At 42.6% G+C, this 22290-nt stretch overlaps 1 protein-coding gene and 1 long non-coding RNA gene across 3 annotated transcripts in view; one reads left to right on the top strand and one right to left on the bottom strand.

Moving 5' to 3' along the window:
* LOC310750581 (opioid-binding protein/cell adhesion molecule homolog) overlaps window positions 1-22290 on the top strand; it is a 731536-nt gene that overhangs the window by 123489 nt on the left and 585757 nt on the right. The window lies entirely within an intron of this gene.
* On the bottom strand, window positions 1392-7171 carry LOC310750855. Its single transcript, XR_014542341.1, has 3 exons — window positions 7103-7171; window positions 4159-4280; window positions 1392-1490 (listed from the first exon to the last, which is right to left on the bottom strand). It is a non-coding gene; the product is annotated as an uncharacterized lncRNA (long non-coding RNA).

Here is a 22290-nt window from a genome sequence, read left to right as displayed (position 1 = left end):
CCCTGAAATGGGAAGTGGGTTCCGTGCTCAAATTGTAGGATACCAGATGGGGCTTGGCCCCCTTACCTTTGGCAATTGTTTACTTACGTAGATTTCTTTGAAATATTCATGATTATCATCACCACCATCGTTATTTCCTAGCACAAATACATCATTTACAACAAATTAAGCACAGCATATATATGAACAGATATATATGAACAGCATATTCTGTAGAGCAATAGGTCTGGCCTATTCTGCTTAAGACATAACTAAGCACCAAGTTTGTTCAAATTGTTCTTAAAACCTCACATTATCCTATTGTTCCAGAACATGCTCCATTTTCTGAAAAACGTTACTCATTTGCCCTCTTTTGTTATTTTAGTCCATTTCATCACATGTCCTAATTCAGTAGAAATTTAGATTTAGATGAATGCCTATTGAAATATGATGTATGTTGTGAAACTGACTAATAAAGGCTGTTTCTTAGCCTTTTATCTAGAGCACGGCAGTCCAGCCTCTCAGACCAAGTAGGTCACAATAATTTGGCACAGAATGCATGGGCCACATGCTGAATTAAATTTCCCTGCCATAAACTAAAGCGTTCACAATATAGTTAATATTATTTAATATGTACAAACGCCAGTGGTTGCTGGTGCCCAGTGGGATTGGTGGGGAGGAAGGCAGGGAGTCCAGGTGATGCCAGAGCCAAAGAGACAGCACCAATGAATTCTAGCTTTGTCCCCACCCTCTTCATCCTTTCTGAGTTCTATAAGGGCCAACACTAAGGAGGCGGAAGCTGACAGGCCATGCCACCCACTGCTCTGGTTGTTAAGTAAGAAGCCAGATGGGTGGGGGCTTCTTTCACCCTAATGGGCCAGCCTTCACCACTTCGCTGCACATTTCTTTCATTTCTAGATTGGCAATTGAAAGGGGGAAGGCATCACTCCTTAAAGGGTTGATTACAGCCAGTTTCTGAATCCTATTTTCCTGTCCCTGGAGGCTTAAGGTATCTTTGCAAAAGTCTGTTTTAATTACAGTGTGCGTGTTGAGTCGACATTGCAGGAGTGGGCATGGCAGGAGAGCTATTGCATGCCAAAGGGGTTCTTCAGCACACAGCTGCCTTTTGGTCTCAGTTCAGTAGATGAAGGAGAGGAGGTGGATCTGGATCCTCAGAGATTCAGGACTTTTTCTAGAGAAACGAAACCATGGCTTAGAGAAACAAGCAGAGGCCAATTGCTGGGGGTGGGGGGTGGGGAGCAAACTGGGAAGATAATGTGGGAGTAAAGAGCCAAGAAGGGACCAAGCAGGTTTTTATTTCAACTTTTTATGAGGAAAAATAAATAAATCCAGAAATCTGTATGAGAGAGAGAGAGAGAGAGAGAGAGAGAGAGAGAGAGAGAGAACCGCTTTCTTTTCATGGTCTGCTGAAACCAGGCTGGCAAAGCAGAGCTGGTAAGATGACAATGGGAGGCTCCTTGTATTTAATTACTTCCAGCATGACTCTGTGGCTGAAAAATATAAAAATAAAAACACTCACTTGGGAGCTCCTACAGAGGGAAGACAAGAGGAGCAAATAGAGTGTAGCTGTACTTACAGTTCCATGTGCTAAATGGGTTGTGCGGTCCCTAAGCTAATGTGTTTGCTAATGCCTCTCTTTTTGCTCTCTGCAACTGTGGGAAATGATGCAGTCTCAAATATTTGTGTACTGGGGATGCCCAGCACTGTTGACTAGGGGTCTCTGTGCTGAATATTCTCACTGGTGCCATAATACAGAGGATAAGGTTATCAATGGCTACTAGCCATGGTGGCCACATTATCTTTCCACTGTCAGATGCACTATGTCTCTGATACCAGTTGCTAGGAATTGCACGTGGGGGACACACCGTTGCACTCAGACCATTTTGAGAACAGATGGGTCACTGGTTACACTTGTTTATGCCTAGCACAGGCTGCCAATTCTAAGTACTCTCCCCACTGCCCCACCAGATAATAAGTTGATTCTGGACTGACAACTTTAGAGAGTGGCTGGTAAAGTTTTATTGCAGCTTGAAGAAATACATGTGGCAGCAACTTAGTAGAAACGGAACCATCATCTCTTGGAAGCATTTCACAGAATACATTACTCTTGGCTGAAACATCTAGTGTGACTTCCTTTGGGGTGAAAACCAAAGGTTTTGATTCCACCCAATGGGAACCTAAAGGTGTCCTAGTTTATTTAACCAGATCAGCATGTTAAACATGTGGGTTGAAAATGATACATAGATTGAATATTGTAAAGTAGACACTTGCATGATGACTTCTATACAGTGGTCCCTTGGGTTACAGACGCTTCAGGTTACAGACTCTGCTAACCCAGAAATAGTACCTCGGGTTAAGAACTTTGCTTCATGATGAGAACAGAAATTGTGCTCTGGTGGCAGCAGGAGGCCCCATTAGCTAAAGTGGCACCTCAGGTTAAGAACAGTTTCAGGTTAAGAATGGACCTCCAGAACGAATTAAGTTCTTAACCCACCTTGGGTTAAGTACTTAATTCATTCCCAAGGTCTGTTCTTAACCCACCTTGGGTTAAGTACTTAATTAATTCTGGAGGTCCGTTCTTAGCCCACCTTGGGTTAAGTACTTAATTCATTCCGGAGGCCCGTTCTTAACCTGAAACTGTTCTTAACCTGAAGCACCACTTTCGCTAATGGGGCCTCCTGCTGCCGCCACGCCGCTGGAGCACGATTTCTGTTCTCATCCTCAAGCAAAGTTCTTAACCTGAGGTACTATTTCTGGGTTAGCAGAGTCTGTAACCTGAAGTGTATGTAACCTGAAGTGTATGTAACCTGAAGTACCACTGTATACACTTGGCTCTACATGCAGTAATTTAGCCTACATTTTTAACATGCCAATTTGAAAAAAAAAAATGTTTGATTTGAACCTGGGTTCTGATTATTGACCTTGTTATCCAGTTTGAATTGCTAAAGCAGTGATCTCATTATTGCTTAAGGATAGTTCACAGTACATACATGGCTTTCATTCTTTAATTTCTTACAACCTTGGTTAACTAGACCTGTAGCCTCCAGATGTTGCTGGACTCCAACTCTCTGGCCACAAGACAGGATTGATGAGAGTTGTACTCCAGCAGTATCTGGAAGGCCATAGGTTCCCCATCCTTGGTTTAAAACAAACCATGGTTTAATGTGAACCAGTGAATTGCTGAAAAAGTACTGATGACATTCCTCCCTCATACTTGCTGCTGCTGCACCACAGATAAAACCACCAGGAGTTCAGCTTGTCAGGTCATCCAAACCCAGGTTCATGGTTGGCTTCCTCCAAACACCAGCATGTTGCTTGTGTCACATTAAACCAAAGTCTGGGGTTATGTGTGAACCTGGCCACCCCATATCACCTATTGCCTTTGATAAGACTTTGTTATAGTAGAATGGACACTGGCCATTTTCCAGCAGTCTCTTATGTCTCGTTTGTGGAGGCTGGAGTCCCCCTCCCTTTTTATTCTGCCTGTTTACTTTTTTCTTTTTTGTTCTTCCATGTTTTTGAAGTGCACATTGCAAACCCTGTGGGGGTGGATGAAATCAACGAAACTCCCCGAGGGGCAGCAATTTGTTGGTTGTAATTATATTTTTGTTACTTGCAAATGAAATGCAAAAAAGAAAAACCAACACAATTAAACCCATATTAATAGAAACAGATTGGCATAGCCACGGGGATGAGAGAGTGAGAGCATGTGTTTGTGCGTGCTAAGGTCCAATCCTAAAAGGCACTGAGCACTTCTAGTCTGCACAGTAAAACATGGGCTAGCAGAACTCCTTGCATCTTATGGGAAGGTTCTCAGGCCTGGGCAGGATAAGGCTTTAATTTGCAAATCATCAAAGCCATCATTCTGCCAATCTATCAATTATCAACGCTTAGGCCTGCCACTGGGTAAATGAAAATAGGGACTGTGTACCAATTAATATCACTAGAGCCCCTGAAATTAGAGACAACACGCCTGATTTCTTTGGGCATGATAGAGGCCATGCAGTCCCCAGCAAAGTGGTATGATGGATCTGTGGCTGTTCACATTGGATTCAGTTTTAAATCCCAAGCAGGTAAATGGTTCATAGGAAGAAGTCATGTGATTGAGTGGTTCTGCGACTGAGCGCATTCTGTGCCAAAATAATATAAATGATTTACCAAGGGAGCAGGTAAATCCTATTCATGTTCATTCTGTGTTTCCTCCAGAGTCAAAGATGAGACAGCAAGTCCTCCAGCATCTTCATTGGTGCAACCAGGCCCAACAGCTACTTGGCTCCTGACTAGGAATGGGGAAATTAGTCCATTTCTTCTCTCTGCTAATTTCCCATAAGTTGTGTCAATTTCTCTTTTTTTTTTTTTGATACGTTATTTTATTTGTATGCCACCTTTCCATAGTTCAAAACATGCTCAAGGTGGAAATTACAAACATATCAAATAATTACAAACATAACCCCCCCAAATCAAAAAGTTCCAAATTTGAAATTTTTTCACATAGAAATAATCGAACAATTCCCACACAAAAATAATACCAGTAACAGGAACAGGAACAGGAACAGTTGTGTCAATTTCTCATGTGTTCGTTCATAAGTCACTTCCACCCATTTCTCAGGGTGCTCTAATCACTGAGCCACAGCAAATGTCAAAATACAAATTTCATTCTAAAAAAAAACTTTCTTTAAATCTGTACTTTTAACACAACGTATGCATTTCTAAATTTATTTTGCCTGAGAACCAAATGGCATAGTTCAGGGAAGTGTGAAATCTGAAGGATATTTATGCTCTAATCCATATATCAGCCCAGAAGGTGTAAATTAGGTCAGTTTGCTTTAAAAAAAAAATGCAGACGAAATGGAATTTTCCTTCATTGCTACACCTACGCTCCCAGAACCGCCTTCGACAGCAACCACTTCAACTGACTTAAAGTAACTGTGACAGGTGGTCATCCAACCTCTGCTTGAAAACCTTCAACGAAAGAGAGTCCACCGCTTTCTGAGGGAGTGTGGCTGACAGATCCCATAAAAATCACATTAAAGCAGCCATACATTATTTTTAACAAAACACGTTGAAAGCAGAGGGTCTTCAGTAGGTGCTCAAAAGACAAGAGACCGTGCCTGTCTAATATTCGAGGGGAGATTATTCCAAAGAGAAGTAGACACAACACTAAAGACCCAATTCCTTTATTGTGCAGAAAAGACCTCTGCGCACCACAATTTAAGAAGGATGTTGACAAGCTGGAGCATGTGCAGAGGGGGGCAGCCAAGCTGATCAAGGGTCTGGAAACTAAGCAGAGCTGGGTATGTTTAGCCTGGAAAAGAGGAGATATGATAGCCATCTTCAAATATCTTAAGAGCTGTCACATGGAGGAGGGAGTAAGCTTGTTTTCTCCTGCTCTGGAGGGTAGGACTCAAACCAATGGCTTCAGGTTGCAAGACTAAACATTCAGAAAAAACTTTCTGACAGTAAGAGCTTTTCAGCAGTGGAACAGATTCCCACGAGAGGTGACGGACTCTCCTTCCTTACAGGTTTTTAAACTGAGCTTGGATGGCCATCTGTCATGGATGCTTTAACTGAGATTCCTGCATTGCAGGGGGTTGGATGAGATGATCCTTGGGGTCCCTTCCAACTCTACAGCTCTATGATTTTATGATAAAGTGATGTCTTCAGGAGGCCCTCATAGGGAGAGCATAGGGATCACATGGGTATATAGAGGGTGAGACAATCTTTCAGATACTGTGGTCCCAAGCTGTATTATAGGGCTTCATACACAAAAACCAACACTTTGAGCTTCACCCAGTAGTTTCAAAGGAAGCCAATGAAATTCTTTCAACTTTAGAGCAACATGCTGAAGATATCCTAACCCTATGAGCAGCAGCATATCTAAATAAGTGGACATTTATAGATTTCCTGATTCACAAGGAAATGTGTTACTGAAGCCCCACAGAAGAGGCAGTGGGGCTGGGAACAGAATCTAACTATCCCCCTTTGCTGTTGTTGCAATTTTGCCTACTACAAGGGGTAAGATGGAAAGAGCAAAGGGGAGAGGAGCCATTCTTTGTTCACAGGCAAAGGCACTTAACAGCACAGCTGGTGCCCAAGTGCTTCATTGCATGGGAAGCCAAGACAAGGAGACATTGCATAATAGATTTAAACATTCCTGGCATGAGATATATTTAAAGTGCATTCATACAGTACTTTTCGTAACAGCTGCCACCACAGTGCACCTGAGGACTCTAACCTGATCCTTAACACGAGTATTTAGCACTTGATGCATATGTTTATTATTATATCTGTCAGCTAAATTGGAGTCAATAGGCAATCTGCATAAACATACAATGTGCAAAGAAAAAGAGCGACTATTTACTATGCAGGAGCCCAAAGGAGACACAAAAATTTTAGATTTCTGCTTCTGGTGTAATTGGTATGAAAATACAGTGCTTGCCCTGAAAAGAGAAGATCCCATGCTGTGAAAATACCTTTCCTGGCCAGGCAGGGACCAAATAATAGCAAATTATGAGTGCAAAAATATTTAGAACAGAAAAGAGAGTGAGAGAGAGAGAGAAGGAGAAAGGAAGAACAAAACCAAAGAGGAAGAAGAACGGGATTTTGCTTTATCTGAGCCAATCCACAGCTTGCAATCTTCAACAATTTGTCATTTTGAGCAGGCCACATGAGCAAGCTATGAATAAAATCAGTCAATTTAACCCCCAAAATCAATGCTCTTTTGTAGAGCTGCTTAAAATCTAAGTGGAAGGGAAGACTTTGAAGCTGATTTCCACTAGTAAATGCACCACTTATGGACTGTTTGATTTGAGCTGAAGTCTGCTCAGTTTCCCCAGTACCCAGCATCTGATGACTAATTAGCAAGTTGGGCAAAAATACCTAATTGAAGCAGGCTTTTTGTTTTATTTTAAACATGAACATTACTGCTATAGCACCCACTAGAGTTGTAGCTAGAGTTTCCCCCACCAACAACTGTAAACTTTCTTCAGCATAAAAATGCTGCAGATCAGATCAAAGGTCCGTCTAGTACAACATCACGTTTCACACAGTGGCCAACCAGATAGATGCCTTTCGGAAATCCCTAATGCAACAGCCCCCTCACCCGTTCCTGCTCCCCAGTGCACAGTCTCTGAGCTGGAAGATTCCACTTAGCTTCTGTGTCTAGCAGCAGCTGATAGACAAATGTGCACTCTGTTAGCCCACTTAATCCTTCTTCTTAAAGTAATTTGAGCTACTGGCCATGATAGCACCTTGTGACAGTGGATTCCATATGTGATGGAGAAGCTGTCCTGTGACTGTGAAGTCTTATTCTAATATTCAAGAGAGGATTAAACACACACACATTGGCTCCTCCTGGCTATGATTCATTTCTTCTATCAGCCTACAGTGCTTACACATTGCAGACAAATCTACACAGTGCTCTAATGGGCTGGAATTTTCTTTCTCCCTCTTGACAGGCATGTTTACATGGAGAAGTGACAGTGTATGTGTACTTAATTCTCCTCCTTATATTAGTCCCCCACACAGCCAGCTCCCTATGCAGAATTGTATGTTTACCAACACAAAACTACATGGGAGGACAAAAAAGAGTTGCTGGTGATAGAGGAGTTCCATCAAATAATAATAAAAAAACTTAGTAGGAAAGCATTAACCCTCTTTGTTTTTTTGTGAAATACCACATGCTCCTGTCAAGTTTTTGTTTATAATATTGCTTGTGTTACCTGTGATGTAAGTCAGGCTCTGCTGGTCCCTTGCCCTAACATTTTGTTACTTGAAGAAATGGACAAATCTATTAATTTGTGGGTTGTTTGTATTTTTTGTTAAATCCTCAGGAAAATTTATCAGCATTTTACTATAAATTTATCCTAATAAAAATATTTCTGTATGCAGTTTTGACTCATATACACATATTTGCAAACAAATTCCCCCTGATATAATGCATTTTGTATGTTGTTTTCATTGATGCATGTGTTTCTATGCACACTTTACTCTGCCATATGCTTTTTTGGGGTGTATAACTCTTGGCTGGAGAAACTGCATTGCAAAATTCAGAGAAGTGCAATTTTTAAAGGATGGGTGTGATTTGGTCCACATATTGCTTTGAAAAGCACAAGTTAGGTCAATTTGCATTTGAATATGAACTGAATTGAATTTCTTCATCAGCCTTAGTTACACTTAGATCTCAAGTGTGTGCAATGGTACCCAGTGGGTGATATTTTTCTTTGTGACAGTAGGACAGAGTTTTTCATTGCTTAGCTCAGACTAAAGGAAGCTGCCATCTGGACATTCTTTAGAGCCAATCTACATGTACAGAACAGTTCTGTTTCCAAAATTTATCCTGAATCCCCCACTCAAACAATTCTCCATCAATCAATGAGAAAAGAAATTGCATTTGAGAAGTGCTGTTTTTCTAGAAAATGAAGGTGCTGGAACTCACCATGAACGCCTCCCTTTTTCTCTTATAATGGCAATGGTACCCCCCTGAGAGGTGCCAGAACTGAGTTCCAGTTGGAAAAAAAAGCCCTGCGTTTGAGAATGTTCAAAGAGGAGTGAAACTTCCATTGAAATTCTCTTGGGTGGGGTATTGCTTCTGCAAAACAGCAGTGATCACGTCAGGTTCATGAAAGCACTAAAGAGGAAACCAGTCTCATTTACCCTCTACCACAAATGTCCTTCTAAAACTGGAGTGGATGAGTGTTGAGTGAAGATCTAAGTGCTATAGAGGCCAGACCAACTACCCCTGAGAAAGAGAGAAGAGTTACATAGGGAAGATGGAAGTAAATCAATTTATCATTTTACCAAATAAGCAAGAGGATAAAGGACTCTCATTTTCGAAAATAAAATAATACATGTCAGGAGGGTGTCTCATAGTTGGGGCATCACCACAGAAAAGGCCGTGTCACTTGAAGCCTCCACATAAGCCTTAGAAAGCTGGGGCACCCGAAGCACAGCCTCCAGTGAAGGTATCAATGTCAGACAAGTTAGCCTAAATTTCTCTTTTGGGAATCTTCACAAGTTGGCAAGTGTGCAAAAGTATGACACCCAGATCAGTGATTTGCCTGAGACCATTGGCAACAATTATTTGCTAAGGGGTATAGTGTATATCTAAGGCAGAATTGGAAACCGAGTTTCGGCTCTGTGGCTTATACTTTTTCATAAACTAAACGCTTTCCTCCCCACCCTCAATTTGATTTCACCTCGGGTAGCAGCTGCAATTCCAATTTATTTTTGTTGTGGTTCAGGCTATTTACAGCTAGATGAGCGGAAGTGATAGGCTGGTTAGCAGGGGATTCACCAGTTAATCAATCTGGAGACGATTTGGCCAATTGACTCCTGCAGCTATTAAAGTTCTGTTTAAAAATAATAATACCTGTACATATGCATTTTAGTTAATTTCCAGGAAAAAGGATATTGCTTTCACGGTGATGCAGCATTTGTGCTAATCAAACCTCCAAAGGGGCCCGAACTTTTCCCTGCTGGTAGGAAGCATAGAAGCGTGGGGGGTGGGGTGGGTTGCTATCTTTAATAACTTGGTGGGAGCAACCCTCCCCTTGTTTATTGTGGAATCTCATTCTCATTTGCTACAGCCTGTAATGCCGCTGTTTCACAATGCACACACGCTGAGGTGTGGTTTCAAGGTCTTCATGTGTTTAGCAAATATTTCAGACGAAACGATCTGTTCAGCTGTTACCCTGATTGCCAAGATTACAGCATGACAACAAACATTATTTGGGGGATTGGAGATGAAATTACAGCCCACTCGCTCCGGCGTCTGCGGCGAGAAGCAGATGCAGTGTTAATTTTCAAGCTGCAATGTCCATTACGCCAAGCTGTGGAATCACGGCACATTAGCATTGCAGCCAGCTGCCGCTGATGGTTCTGCAGTGGAGGTAATAATAAACTCCATTGCTTGTTGGAGAGAGAAAAAAACTGTATAACACCAGGAAAGGGATGGGGGAATTATTTTTTCTAGGAATGGCTGTTTACAGTGAATGTTGTTTAGGCAACAGTAACGCAACCCATAGTATGTGGCACTGTTCCATGTAAATACCAGATATTGGTGTCTGGCTGAAACTTGTAGCAAAGGAGAGGCTCAACTATGAGGGATGAAAACTCGCAGCTTCCACAGCCCTTATTTAGTCCTTCTTTTATTCTACTATATCTCAAACTGTTCTGTGGTGACCTAAGAAGAAGAAGACGTTAAGGAAAGTTAAACCAGTACAGTGAACCCTCCAGATACAAACTTAATTTGTTCCCGGGGTCCTTACGTAGCCTGAAAAGTCTGCAACATCAGGCGCTGCTTCTGCACACATGCGTGGCACAATAGAACACTTCTGCGCACATATGCGGTGTGTAGAGCACTACTGCGCATGTACACTTCCGGGTTTGCTGTGTTCGCAACCCGAAAGTTACATTACCCAAAGGTAACATAACCCAAGGGTCCACTGTAATGTCATTGATGCAACTGAAGCACTGAAAACAGTTGATAACAGTAGACCAGGTCATGCTGGAAAGGGAGAGTGGGATCTCAGTGATCCAAGCCTTTCAGTGGCCAGCCCACTCTAAATTAAGGTTACCAGACGTCCCCATTTCCCGGGGACAGTACCCAGATTTACAAATCAGTCCCTTGACAAAATCCATCTGTTTAGTAGGAAGTTGAAAAGTGTCCCTGGATTCATTGAAAAAAATCTGGTAACCTTACTCTAAATGCAAGCCAAGGAGTGTCCTGGCTATGCCCCTCTTCCCTATGAGCTAGTATTCAGAAGGAAGAAGCCTCCTGAGCCAAAGTAATGCTCCCCTCCCTTTGTGCCTTGAAGCTTTCTGGCAATGAGAAGTAAGTTGGGAAAGGAGTGTCCTGGCTATGCCCCTCTTCCCCATGAGCTAGTATTCAGATGGAAGAAGCCTCCTGAGCCAAAGTAATGCTCCCCTCCCTTTGTGCCTTGAAGCTTTCTGGCAATGAGAAGTAAGTTGGGAAAGCATCATTGCATCCAGGGTATGTCTTTGAGTGCTCATCGGGGGCCTTGTGAGAAGGGACATAGCTTGGGGAAGGGATGTGGCTTGGTGATAGATCACCTGGTTTATATTCAGAAGCTCACAGGTTGAAGCATCTCCAAGCAAGGTTGGAAAGATTTCATATCTGAAACCTTGGAGAGCTACTGCCAGTCATTGAGTAAACAGTTCTGAGCAAGATGGTCCATTGGTCTGATTTGATATTGGGCAGCTTCTATTGTTCCTATGTACATGTGTGAGGACATTGGTTGCCCCCAGACTCTGGGATTCTCCCTCCCCCACACGCAATTCTAAGTTGAGAGGTGCCAATTTGTTAGACTTCCTTTGAAACAGTCACAGAACACTCTCCTCCAATGCAGTTAATGCGAAGTCTGCTTTGTAGGTCTCAGAATTTCTGTGAAGTGGGAACAATTCTCCCCCAGTTGTTGGTTTGTAAAATCTTGTCTTCATTTGGGCCTGGATCCAAACACCCAGTCCCTTAACTCTATCTCATCTCTCTCTCTCTCTCTCTCTCTCTCTCTCTCTCTCTCTCTCTCTCTCATTCTCTCTCTCTCTCATTCTCTCTCTCTCTCATCTGACTTGCTTATTTAAGAAGTGTCTCCATTGGAAGAACAGCAGAGAGTCTGAGAGGATGATCAAAGGGAAAACTCAGGATGGATTGAGATCAAATATTCAACTTCTGTGTGCTTTCTATTAAGTGACAGAGACGCAAGAAAGAATGAGGATTATCAATTGAATTTTATGAAACAGGCCTTTCAAGAGTGGCTTCTTCTTCCCATCTCCATGATGTAAAAATAAAACTGAAGCAAAAGTAGGGGGAGAGGAGGAGGTGGAGGAGGAAGGGGGGGAACCAAACAGCGAGGGGAAATCATAAAAACTTTGCAGCTCCCTAAATGACACATACCCAATGTTAGATTTGTTTCACTACCTTTTTATAGTGGCTGCTCCTGTTTCTTTGGCAAAGTTAATGAGTATCCAGTTTTCACTGCCTGCTGCGTAATGTCAGGTCTTAAAATACAGTGACAACTGTTTGATGCAGAAGCCACTCAAGAGACCAAGATGTGCTGTGCTGTGTGTGTGTGTGTGTGTGTGTGTGTGTGTGTGTGTGTTTTAATAAAGTGGCTGCTTATCTTCTGAGCAGGCTGCTTAATAAAGATGGATAAGAGAATTAGGGTTGTCACTCAGCTAAAAAAAATCTTAATCAACTGGGTTTTATTAAGTAAATTATTTAATCAACTGAATTTATGTAAACAGTAAACCGAGATTTCTGGTGCGTCTCTTATTGTAAGTGGGCCAACATTATATACAGTTTTCCCCCACCCTCTGACTTTTAGAGGTATACTCCCCTGGTACATGGAGGCTTGTTCACTGTCATGGCTGAGTCTATTGCAAATATCTGATTCTAAATGGGCAGAGCATATGCCCTCCTTGCTGTATGTGTTTGTTTGTTTGTTTGTTTGTTTGTGTGCACATGCTTGTACACACACACACACACACACACACTTTGAAGGATTGGTGATGAGTATTGCCTGAAAAGGGATGTGGCTTGGGGAGAGTCCTAAGGGCCAGATAGGAGAGGTCTGGAAGGCTGCATTTAGCCCCTAGGCCTGATGTTCCCCACCCCTGATTAAAATGTTCGGTTTGATTAGATGAAGAAGGATACCAGGATAGTAAAGGCTGAAGTTGCTGCATGACTTTTCAAGGTGGATGTGTCCTGAATGTTCAGAATTGCGGTACTGTACAAGCATATCCTAAGGTAAGCTAGCCAACCTGTGACAACCAAGAAATCGCTCCTTTGAGGAAACGGGGTATAGGCTGGAGCATGGAAGTCCAGATCAAAACTGAATCGGAGTGTTAAGAACCCAAACCAGCTAGTTAAATGCAGCCTGATGGCACCAAGCCACAAAGGACTGAAAGAAACTTTGAGCTCAAGGAAGACTAAAACCACTCCCCCATCTTGTTCCACTTGGGAATGGCCCAGAACTCTTGACAGGTCTCCATGTTATTGACCCTCCCATCATTTCAAGGGAAAATGTTTTGCCCAGCAAATGAAATGAGTATCCCATGGATTGCACAAGGGATGCTTATGAACAAATATTTCTGGTGTCTCTTGGGTAGCTTGTCACTGGTAATTAATGTGTTATGCTAATATTCCTCAGCCTCTCTTAGAATTTCCATAACTTAATGAGTGACATTTTAGTGGAACACTCTTTAGTCCACAATAATCTGGATTTCTGATCCATGGGAGTTAAGAAGTAATCAGCATCCAAGCTGTCTCTGTAGTTGGGGAGTCATCTGGAGGGTGGGGGTTGTTTTCCAGCAGTAAATGTAATAAATTTGCCAAACAGATCCAATTTATTTTTAAGTATACTAATTTTAAAAACACCTTACACCTTCCTCTGCAGAACTTTTCATAGGGCTGCAGTAAATGGCCCTGATCGTTTAGGTTGTAAGACTAAACTGTGTGATAAGCACTTAACACTTAATTATCCTTCTGATTTGGGGTCCACAATGACAGACCCTTTATTATTGTAGCCCAGGCGTATGGAATTTGTGGTCCTCCAGAAGTTATTGAACTACCACTCCCATCATTCCTGGCCAGCTGGTGCTGATGGGAGTCCAACATCTTCCTCCTCTTCTTTCCCATCCCTTCTGTGTCCCCCCTCCTTTTATTCCTTCCAGCACAGCAACAAAACTCTCTTTTCAGGACCACATCCAACTCAAGCACCAACCCAACCCCAACATACAGCAAATAAATAAATAAAGCAAACCAAATTGGAGCCACCCTTACTATGATTTGGGGATGAATAGATGTGTACCAAAGACTCCACATGGAGTTGTATAAGCAAGGTAGCCTGTGTTTGGAATCAGTATGATTGTTTTCAGCACTATGGACAGCTACTTCATGTTTTCACATCCCCACGTCGTCACCTGCCAATAAATACCAGTAGCTATTGCAGAACACATGTTGTACTAGCAGCTTATGAGCTTGGAAACCTCTCTTGTGCATGCCCCACTCAAGAGAGGAAGGGCTATGTAAGCACAGCTGTGCTTTTGTGGCATTTCAATTCATTTCAATGGGGTATGCACCATAGACACTCTCGGTGGATTGTACCCCAGGTGGTATTCAAATTTGAAGCAGCTGGTGCCCATTGGGATTCATAGGGCAGAAGGCAGGGAGAACAGCAGACAGAGTTAGCTAATTCTAGCTTTGTCCCTGTCCTTCTACAGTTCTACAGGGTTAACCCTGTGGACTAGGGAGGAGGAAAAAACTGTTAGCAAGTGCCACCTGCTCACCTGATTGTTAAGTATAAGAAAGCAAAAACACTTTCTTGGTGAGGACTGGCAGTGGGCAGGCTGAGGCTGGTAGGACAGTTCCCCATTTTCCTGAATGGACCAGCACCCAATGCTTTGAAGTGCTACTCTCTGCCACATCTTCAGAATGGGAAAAGAAATCCATTCTGTTGCTCCTAGAAAGGCAGTATAATCAAACAGCACATGCAACCATCTTCACTGGAGTTAACCAAGGAAGTCATATTGAGCCAAGCCAAATAACCGGTGGATTCTTTGACCCCCTCCCTACCATACATGTAATTCACACATACACATGAGACTATCCCTGCATTGTGGTGGGTTGGACTAAATGATCCGGTCCCTTACAACTCTGCAATTCCATGATTCTATGACTCAGTAAAAAGTGACTCCAACTTAACCTGTCACCAGACCTTGGCTCTTGCTACTATCATTCCAGAGTTATTCCACTTACAACCATGGAAAAGGATCCACTGTCAAACACTTTTTAAAGTGAAGAATTGATTAAGTGTGCAGCTAAATCTCTGGTGGATGTGCATGGTATGAGAGGGGTAATGTGTGCAGAACTGGGATGTGTTTATGACGAGATAGGAAGAAGGTGATACAAATCAGTACAGTGATACCTCAGGTTACAGATGCTTCAGCTTACAGACGCTTCAGGTTACAGACGCTTCAGGTTACAGACTCTGTTAACCCAGAAATAGTACCTCGGGTTAAGAACTTTGCTTCAGGATGAGAACAGAAATCACGTGGCGGTGGTGTGGCGGCAGCGGTAGGTCCCATTAGCTAAAGTGGTACCTCAGGTTAAGAACAGTTTCAGGTTAAGAACGGACCTCTGGAACGAATTAAGTTCTTAACCTGAGGTACCACTGTATTAGTATCAGTATATATGTGAGAGGAACAGACTTTAAAGCCAGGCTTTTATTCTAATGGCTGATCCCATGGCTTCTCTTACTCATTTGTGCTCAGTGATTTCCACAGAAAATTTGCTCTGATTACTGGTTTAAAAAGATGTTATCTTCTCCACCCTGTATCTTTCTCACCAGCAGCCAGGGCTCCGAAATCAAGCTGCATTCACTTGGCTGCTTACCTCGTTACTAATAATAAAGATTTTGCAATCAGTCCAGAGCTGACAGTTGTGTTGAGGGACAGACAGCTTGGATTCCCAGCACCATGCACGTGAGAGCTGTTCATGCCAAACAATAATTCATTGTACCTACACAACACCTTTCATCCAAAATACTTTTAAAAGCATCAGTCAATCATTAAGCTTCTCAATAGCCCTGTTAGGTAGCTGGCATGCTATGTGCTTTACAGCTGGGAAAACACAGGCAGAAAGAGAAAGTGACTCAGATAGGCGCTGCATCATGCAGAGGGTATTATAGAAAAGCTATTGAACTGGCACTTAGGAGAGTGTTGGCTGCATGCTTCAGAACTGGACTCCTGTGGGGGCTTGGAGTTCTGTGAGGTACCAGGATTGTTTCTCTCTGTGAGTTTCTTTTCCCCACCTGAAAACAGGGGACGAGGTAATTATGTTCCCAACTAGCTCTAGTCTAGAGCATGTTCTGAACATCTAACAGATTCCCTTCTCCCCTAGGCTTCTTTGCAGTCTCTCAGATCTCCAGATTACCATGCACCAACTTTAGGGGGAGCTTGTGCAGTAAGATGGTGAAAAGTCTTAGCTGCAAACCAAGACTCCCTGGTTTGAATCTTGCCTCACTCACTAGGTCGCCTTAGGACTGCAATTATCCCTCATCCATTGCCTGTGCCTTTAATGTTTATCTATCTTTCAAGGTTGTTGCCATAATGTTTATGAAGGGCTCTGAGTGCTAAAAGAGCACCATGTAAATGAATGCTAAGTAGCTATTTATTAAGTTAAGGTAGCAAGAGATTTTTAATGGCTGAAATACAATTCTGGAATGTTACAAGAGCACCACTGGATCAGACCAAAGGCCTATCATAGTCCTCAGAGCAGCCAACCAAGTGACTATGGGATGCTCATGAGAAGGATCTGAGTGCAATAGCACTTGACCCACTTCTGATTCCCAGGCATTGGGCATTCAGAGGCATACTACCTCTGACAGTGAAAGTTAAACATAGCTGCTGATAGCCTTATCTACAAGGAATTTGTTTAATTCATTTTAAAGCTGTCTAAGTTGGTGGCCATAACTACGCTTCATGTGGAAAGGTACTTTCTTTTGTCTGTTCTGAATCTTGCAACATCCACTTGCTCTACATTGCATAGTTTTATGCATCTGTATCATGTCCTCTTTAATCTCCTTACTAGCCTCTCCTGCCCCTCAAAATGCTGTGATCTTTTCACGTATTGGAATTATTGCATCCTATTGATAACTTCAGGGACGCGGGTGTAGCTGTGGATTAAACCACAGAGCCTAGGACTTGCCATTCAGAAGGTTGGTGGTTCGAATCCCCACGATGGGGTGAGCTCCCGTTGCTCGGTCCCTGCTCCTGCCAACCTAGCAGTTCAAAAGCACGTCAAAGTCAAGTAGATAAATAGGTATCGCTCTGGCGGGAAGGTAAACGGCATTTCCGTGCGCTGCCCTGGTTCGCCAGAAGCGGCTTAGTCATGCTGGCCACATGACCCGGAAGCTGTACACCGGCTCCCTTGGCCAATAAAGCGAGATGAGCACCGCAACCCCAGAGTTGGCCACGACTGGACCTAATGGTCAGGGGTCCCTTTAACTTTATTGATAACTTCGGTTGCCCTTTTCTACACCATTTGCCAGCTCTACAATACCTTTTTTTGTGATGCAGTGACCAGAATTGTACACAGTATTCCAAGTGTAGTCCCAACATTGATTTCTATAGTGGCATTATGATCTTGACAGTTCTATTTCCAGTCTCTTCCCCAATTATTCCTAACTTGAAATTCATTGGGATAAGCTCCCATCTGCAGGTGACTTGCTAAGGCCCTAGTCAGAGATTTTTACAGAAGTGCTGTGGCACCTTTACATTTGTGCTGAAATTTTATGTCCAGAATCTAGCTTGTAAGGAGTGGGGTGTAGTGTATCTGTATATTTCAAATCAATACATATGCAGCACAAAGCAGCTGAATTACATAGCCCAGCACAGATTCTGTAATAGCTTTCTTCTGATCATGGTGTTGCCCTTTAGATATTAAGGTTACTATATGGGAATTCATTGTCTATGTAAGCATTTACACAACTGATTCTGTCAACCAATATCTAAGATCAAGGCAAAGTTACAAATTCTACACAATAAGTCCGCAAAGAGGCACTTCAGAAACTGAAGTCACAATGAGAGTAAAACTGTTAGTCTGTTGCTAGCATAGGCCAGTATAATTTACGATCCACCATGCTAGATGCAAAAGGGACGCGGGTGGCGCTGTGGGTTAAACTAGAGAGCCTAGGACTTGCCAATCAGAAGGTCGGTGGTTCGAATCCCCACGACGGGGTGAGCTCCTGTTGCTCGGTCCCTGCTCCTGCCAACCTAGCAGTTCGAAAGCACGTCAAAGTGCAAGTAGATAAATAGGTACTGCTCCAGCGGGAAGGTAAACGGCATTTCCGTGCGCTGCTCTGGTTCACCAGAAGCGGCTTAGTCATGACCTGACCTGGAAGCTGTACGCTGGTTCCCTCGGCCAATAAAGCGAGATGAGCACCGCAACCCCAGAGTCGGTCACAACTGGACCTAATGGTCAGGGGTCCCTTTACCTTTATCATTAAGCTAGATGCATCCTGCTACCACACATTGGAGCCTTCTAGGCGCTTTATAATCTCTTCATTTTTTGCAGTCCTGGGCAGGAAGCAAACCATTGGAACTTTTTGAAGACCCCCCCCCGAGATCCCCCCTATATTGTGGCTGGGCTGGTTGCAGCTTAGTGGCCCACAGGTTGTGCAGGCCCACCTTCCTTCCGTCAGCACCTCTTCATTTGCAGGAATACAAGATGAGTGGTGTTAAATTCTGGAGAGAGGGGAGTGCCTATTTCTTTGCTGGACTTCTGCTGTCTGTCTCCTTAAAAGTTGCAGCAAAAAGTGAGGGAGGGGGGCAGGATCAGCACATTCCCAGTATTGGTTTTGCCACCCAAGCAGCTGCATGCAGAAGGGCGGATAACGCAATATTGCTAAGTGATATGTCCACGAGACTCTTTTATTAACACTTTGTAAAGGACCTTGCTAGGGCACAGTGGAATGCCTTCTCATCTCTCCCCATCTTATTAGAACCTTCTGTGCAATTCAACACATCAGAGTGTGAACAGAGCTTTATCTTGTCTGCCATTCAGGTTTGGGATGGCGCGCATTCCCCCTGCCTGGCATAATGTTCTGATGTCTTTGGGGCTGATTGTGTCTCTCATCCATCTTTTCATGTATCAGCAGCCGATCAGCAGGGCTTCTCTATGAAACCATCTTTTATTTTCTTCAGCTTCTTCTGTGTTATAAATCAAGAGATTATTTATAAAACTTAAAAAGCACACTTTTTTATATATACAGCCGGCTATTACACTTGAGCCCAGATGCCCAGTTGTGCAAGGTTGGTAAAAGAGTAGATGAAAGGGGAGGGTGTGTGTGTGTGACACTCAGACATGTAAGCACTTGTTGTAGATAACTGCAAGCTGCTTTGAAAACGCTCTACTGAAAGAAAGGAGAAAAAGAAATATTTGAAATAAATAAATGTTATTTGGTATCTAAAGTCATTTCCTCAGTGTGCACATGCAAAATGAGTGTTTGATGACCATGGAAGTGGAGTCATATGGACCCACCATCTACCCTAATCAATTATTTCTGTGGCTTGGTAAATCTCACTATTTCTAGATTTAAATGCAACAATAAGATTTTGCTTAAGATGACAACAAATACCCTAGCTTTGCTGCCCATTTGTATTTTGTTCAGCATTTGAAATCCCAATGAGAAGACTTAAAAAAGAAAAAAGAAAATCAAAACACTTGTTTTCTCTGTTCCTGAAATAATAGCACACTGTTTTCCTTGGTAATTTTGGAAGCTCTCTACAATTTAGCTTCTCTGTTATCTGAGAGAGAAATCCCCAGCTGGGGCATCAAATTATTCTGAAAGATGGTTATAGTGGCGCCCTATCGTGGAAGGATACTGCAGGATTCCATTAATTACTGCACTTGTAAAGGGCTTGAAGATGTTGAAAGGCAACATGCAGTATGGATGATGTCAAATTTTGGGACCATCATGGAAGCAACTTAGGTCATTATATTTAGGCACCAATAGAGGCAGGCTGATGCTCAATGGAACGTTAACATTTAATGTAATCGTGTGTGTTTATGTTTTAAAAAGCAACCCTTCCTGTTCAGCTCTTGCTTGAGAACACTTGTTTACTTCCCTGGGCATCTCCTGATTGCAATACAGTTTAATTCATTTGTTGTTGTCTGTCTTGACTGCCAGTGCTGGACCATAAGTGAGTCATATCAGAGTTAAGTGGAATCCTGGGGATGATCTAAATGAGTATCAATATGATAGTTGTAAGCCAGAGTTTACTGTGCTAAGGCATCCACCTGGGGAGAGGCTGGACATTGAGCCAGTTGTTATCTTTCAGCCTTATCCACCTGTGAGGATAAAATCAGAGTGTGGGGGAACATGTATTTTTCATTCATTAATTTATAAATATATCTATCTACCACTAGTGCATAAATATATCAAATCGTGCCACTCTGAGCTTCCTTCTGCAAGAAGGGCATGTTGCTGTTTTAAAAATGGAATAAATAAATATCTTGCTCTGTCCAAGATCCAGCCCTGATCTGGGAGTCTTTATAGTAAGGCTATTCATATAAATATTTTCTTAATTTTCTTAATTGTGCAATTTAGTGAATTCACAATTAATTAATTGATCTACTGAATATATTTGCATATGAAGACACCCAGACATACTAAAGCTGGAATGTGGAACCTGTGAACCTCCAGATGTTTCTGGACTACAACTCCCATCTTCCCTCAACACTGGCCATTCTTTTTGAGGCTCATGGGAGTTGGAGTAAAATCATATCTGAAAGCCACAGGTTCCACATCCTGGATCTAGAGGCAGAAAATGAAGCAAGTTTCCTTTATTTTTAGACATCTTAGAACTGACATTTTCTCTCCTTCCACACACTCACAAACAGCATTACTATTTTCAAATGTCCCTTGCCACCTGCAGGTTTTTTAAAAAAGTGTTTGTATTATTATTATTATTATTATTATTATTATTATTATTATTATTATTATTAGAAATCTCCCCAGTTAACCAGAGGAAATAAAGAGCAGAAGCAGGCTCTGAGAATTATAGTACAGCTTCTCTCTCCCTCTCTCTTTTGCTTGAATTTGCGCATAATACCCACTCACTTTTTTCATCAGTGTGATCTTCGCAGCAGCCATGTTAGGACATTTATTCAAAGTATCTTCCTAACATAAGATGCCATAATAAGGAAAGGAAATGTTGCTTCCTGCTCCTACCTTCACTCTGATTTGGCTTTAGGATGATGTCATAAGAGTGAGGGCAGAAGCAGAAAGCAATACTTTATTCATCCCTGTGTAGGAATGGCAGGAACTTTGGAGAAAGTATCAACCAACAGCAGCAATGAGCATGATTGCTATGGCTAGCAAAGTCTTGTCTACACTTTCGTTCATCCCATGCTTAGAAAGCATGGGTCAGAGTGGTTTCCCACTTGTTCTGTGCTTCCTAGACATGGGTTCAAGTGGTTTTGTCTTTGCCCCACTACTTTCTCTTGAAAAACCCATTCTTTAGTGCTAAACTGGAACAAACAACAATCTGCAGAAAACCCAATTGTCGTTTGTTCCAATTCAGTGCTAAGCCATGGGTTTTTCTGGGGGAAGGCAGTGGGGTAAACAGAAGTATGGATGAGCTCTAAGTAAGACAGACAATTCACTACTGAAATGCCCTTCCTCCAACTTTGCAACCTATTAATGTGGTAGCAAGGTGGGGTGGGGGGTTTTTTGGAGGAGGGTGAACATTGTATAATGCAAACTGAAACATCACAGAGTCACTGAGAGACTACTCAATCAGAAGAGCTTATCACTTGAGCCTGGAAGAAAACAAATAGCTTTTCTGTGTCTTCCTTCTGTTATCCCTTCTGGCCAGATATCTAAGTGATGTTCAATAGCAGAGTGTCCTGTTCTTGTCCCATTTGAGGAGCCTACCAAACAAGACAGGTGCATGATTCAGCACTTGGGAGGGCTTATAATGATCAAGGATTAGCTAAGAACTGAAGTCTTTTGAGCCTCTGCCTCCAGTCCACCTCTCCTGTGATCTACCTTTGTGGGGAACTACAGGCTCTTAAAGGGCCAACCCTCTAGCCTGAATCTGGGATCTTCTGTGCTCTGTAGGCTCCTGACTCATGCAGTCCCTGCACCATGGACTAGTGAGGTAATAGCAGAGTCTCTTGGATCCTTGGATCTGGGTAAAGACACCCATCATGATCATGGCTCTGGTTGTTTGAGCTCTGGTGCTGTGTGATTTGATTTAGTGGGCTCCTTGAGTTCAGTAGACCTTTAAAGACCATCAGAAGGCCCAAGGCCAGAAACCTGGCTCAGCTTCTCAGCCACTGATACTATAGTCTCCAACCAAGTTCCTTGGTCACTGCTGGGCTCTGTAAAGTAGAAAACTGGTACCTGTGGTTTCCTTGTCAATTAAGTTGCCTCAATGGCACAGTGAGTGAAGCATGATGGATGTAGGATTATTTTGTTTGAGGCCCATAGGTCCCTCTCTGCTATGGAAGAGAGAGAGAGAGAGAAAGAAAGAGAAGGCTTAACAAGGCATTTGTTTCTATAGCTCTGAAATTATTATTTGAAGCACTATAGCCAACCTTGACCTTCAAACAAACACTGAGAACAGAGGCAGAGCCCAACAAGGAGTTGAACAGTGCCATGATGTTTGCCATGCTCTTGTTTGGAACATGCATACAACAATTTTACAAGCATGTGTCATTGTCAGGGGGGATGTCTTAAGGGAAGATCAGCAAACTAACCAGCT

The sequence above is a fragment of the Podarcis filfolensis genome (assembly GCF_964270895.1).
Source record: "Podarcis filfolensis genome assembly, chromosome: 15".
Lineage (NCBI taxonomy): Eukaryota > Metazoa > Chordata > Lepidosauria > Squamata > Lacertidae > Podarcis > Podarcis filfolensis.
The sequence above is the reverse complement of the archived record's forward strand: the minus strand, read 5'-3'. Positions and strand labels throughout refer to the sequence as shown.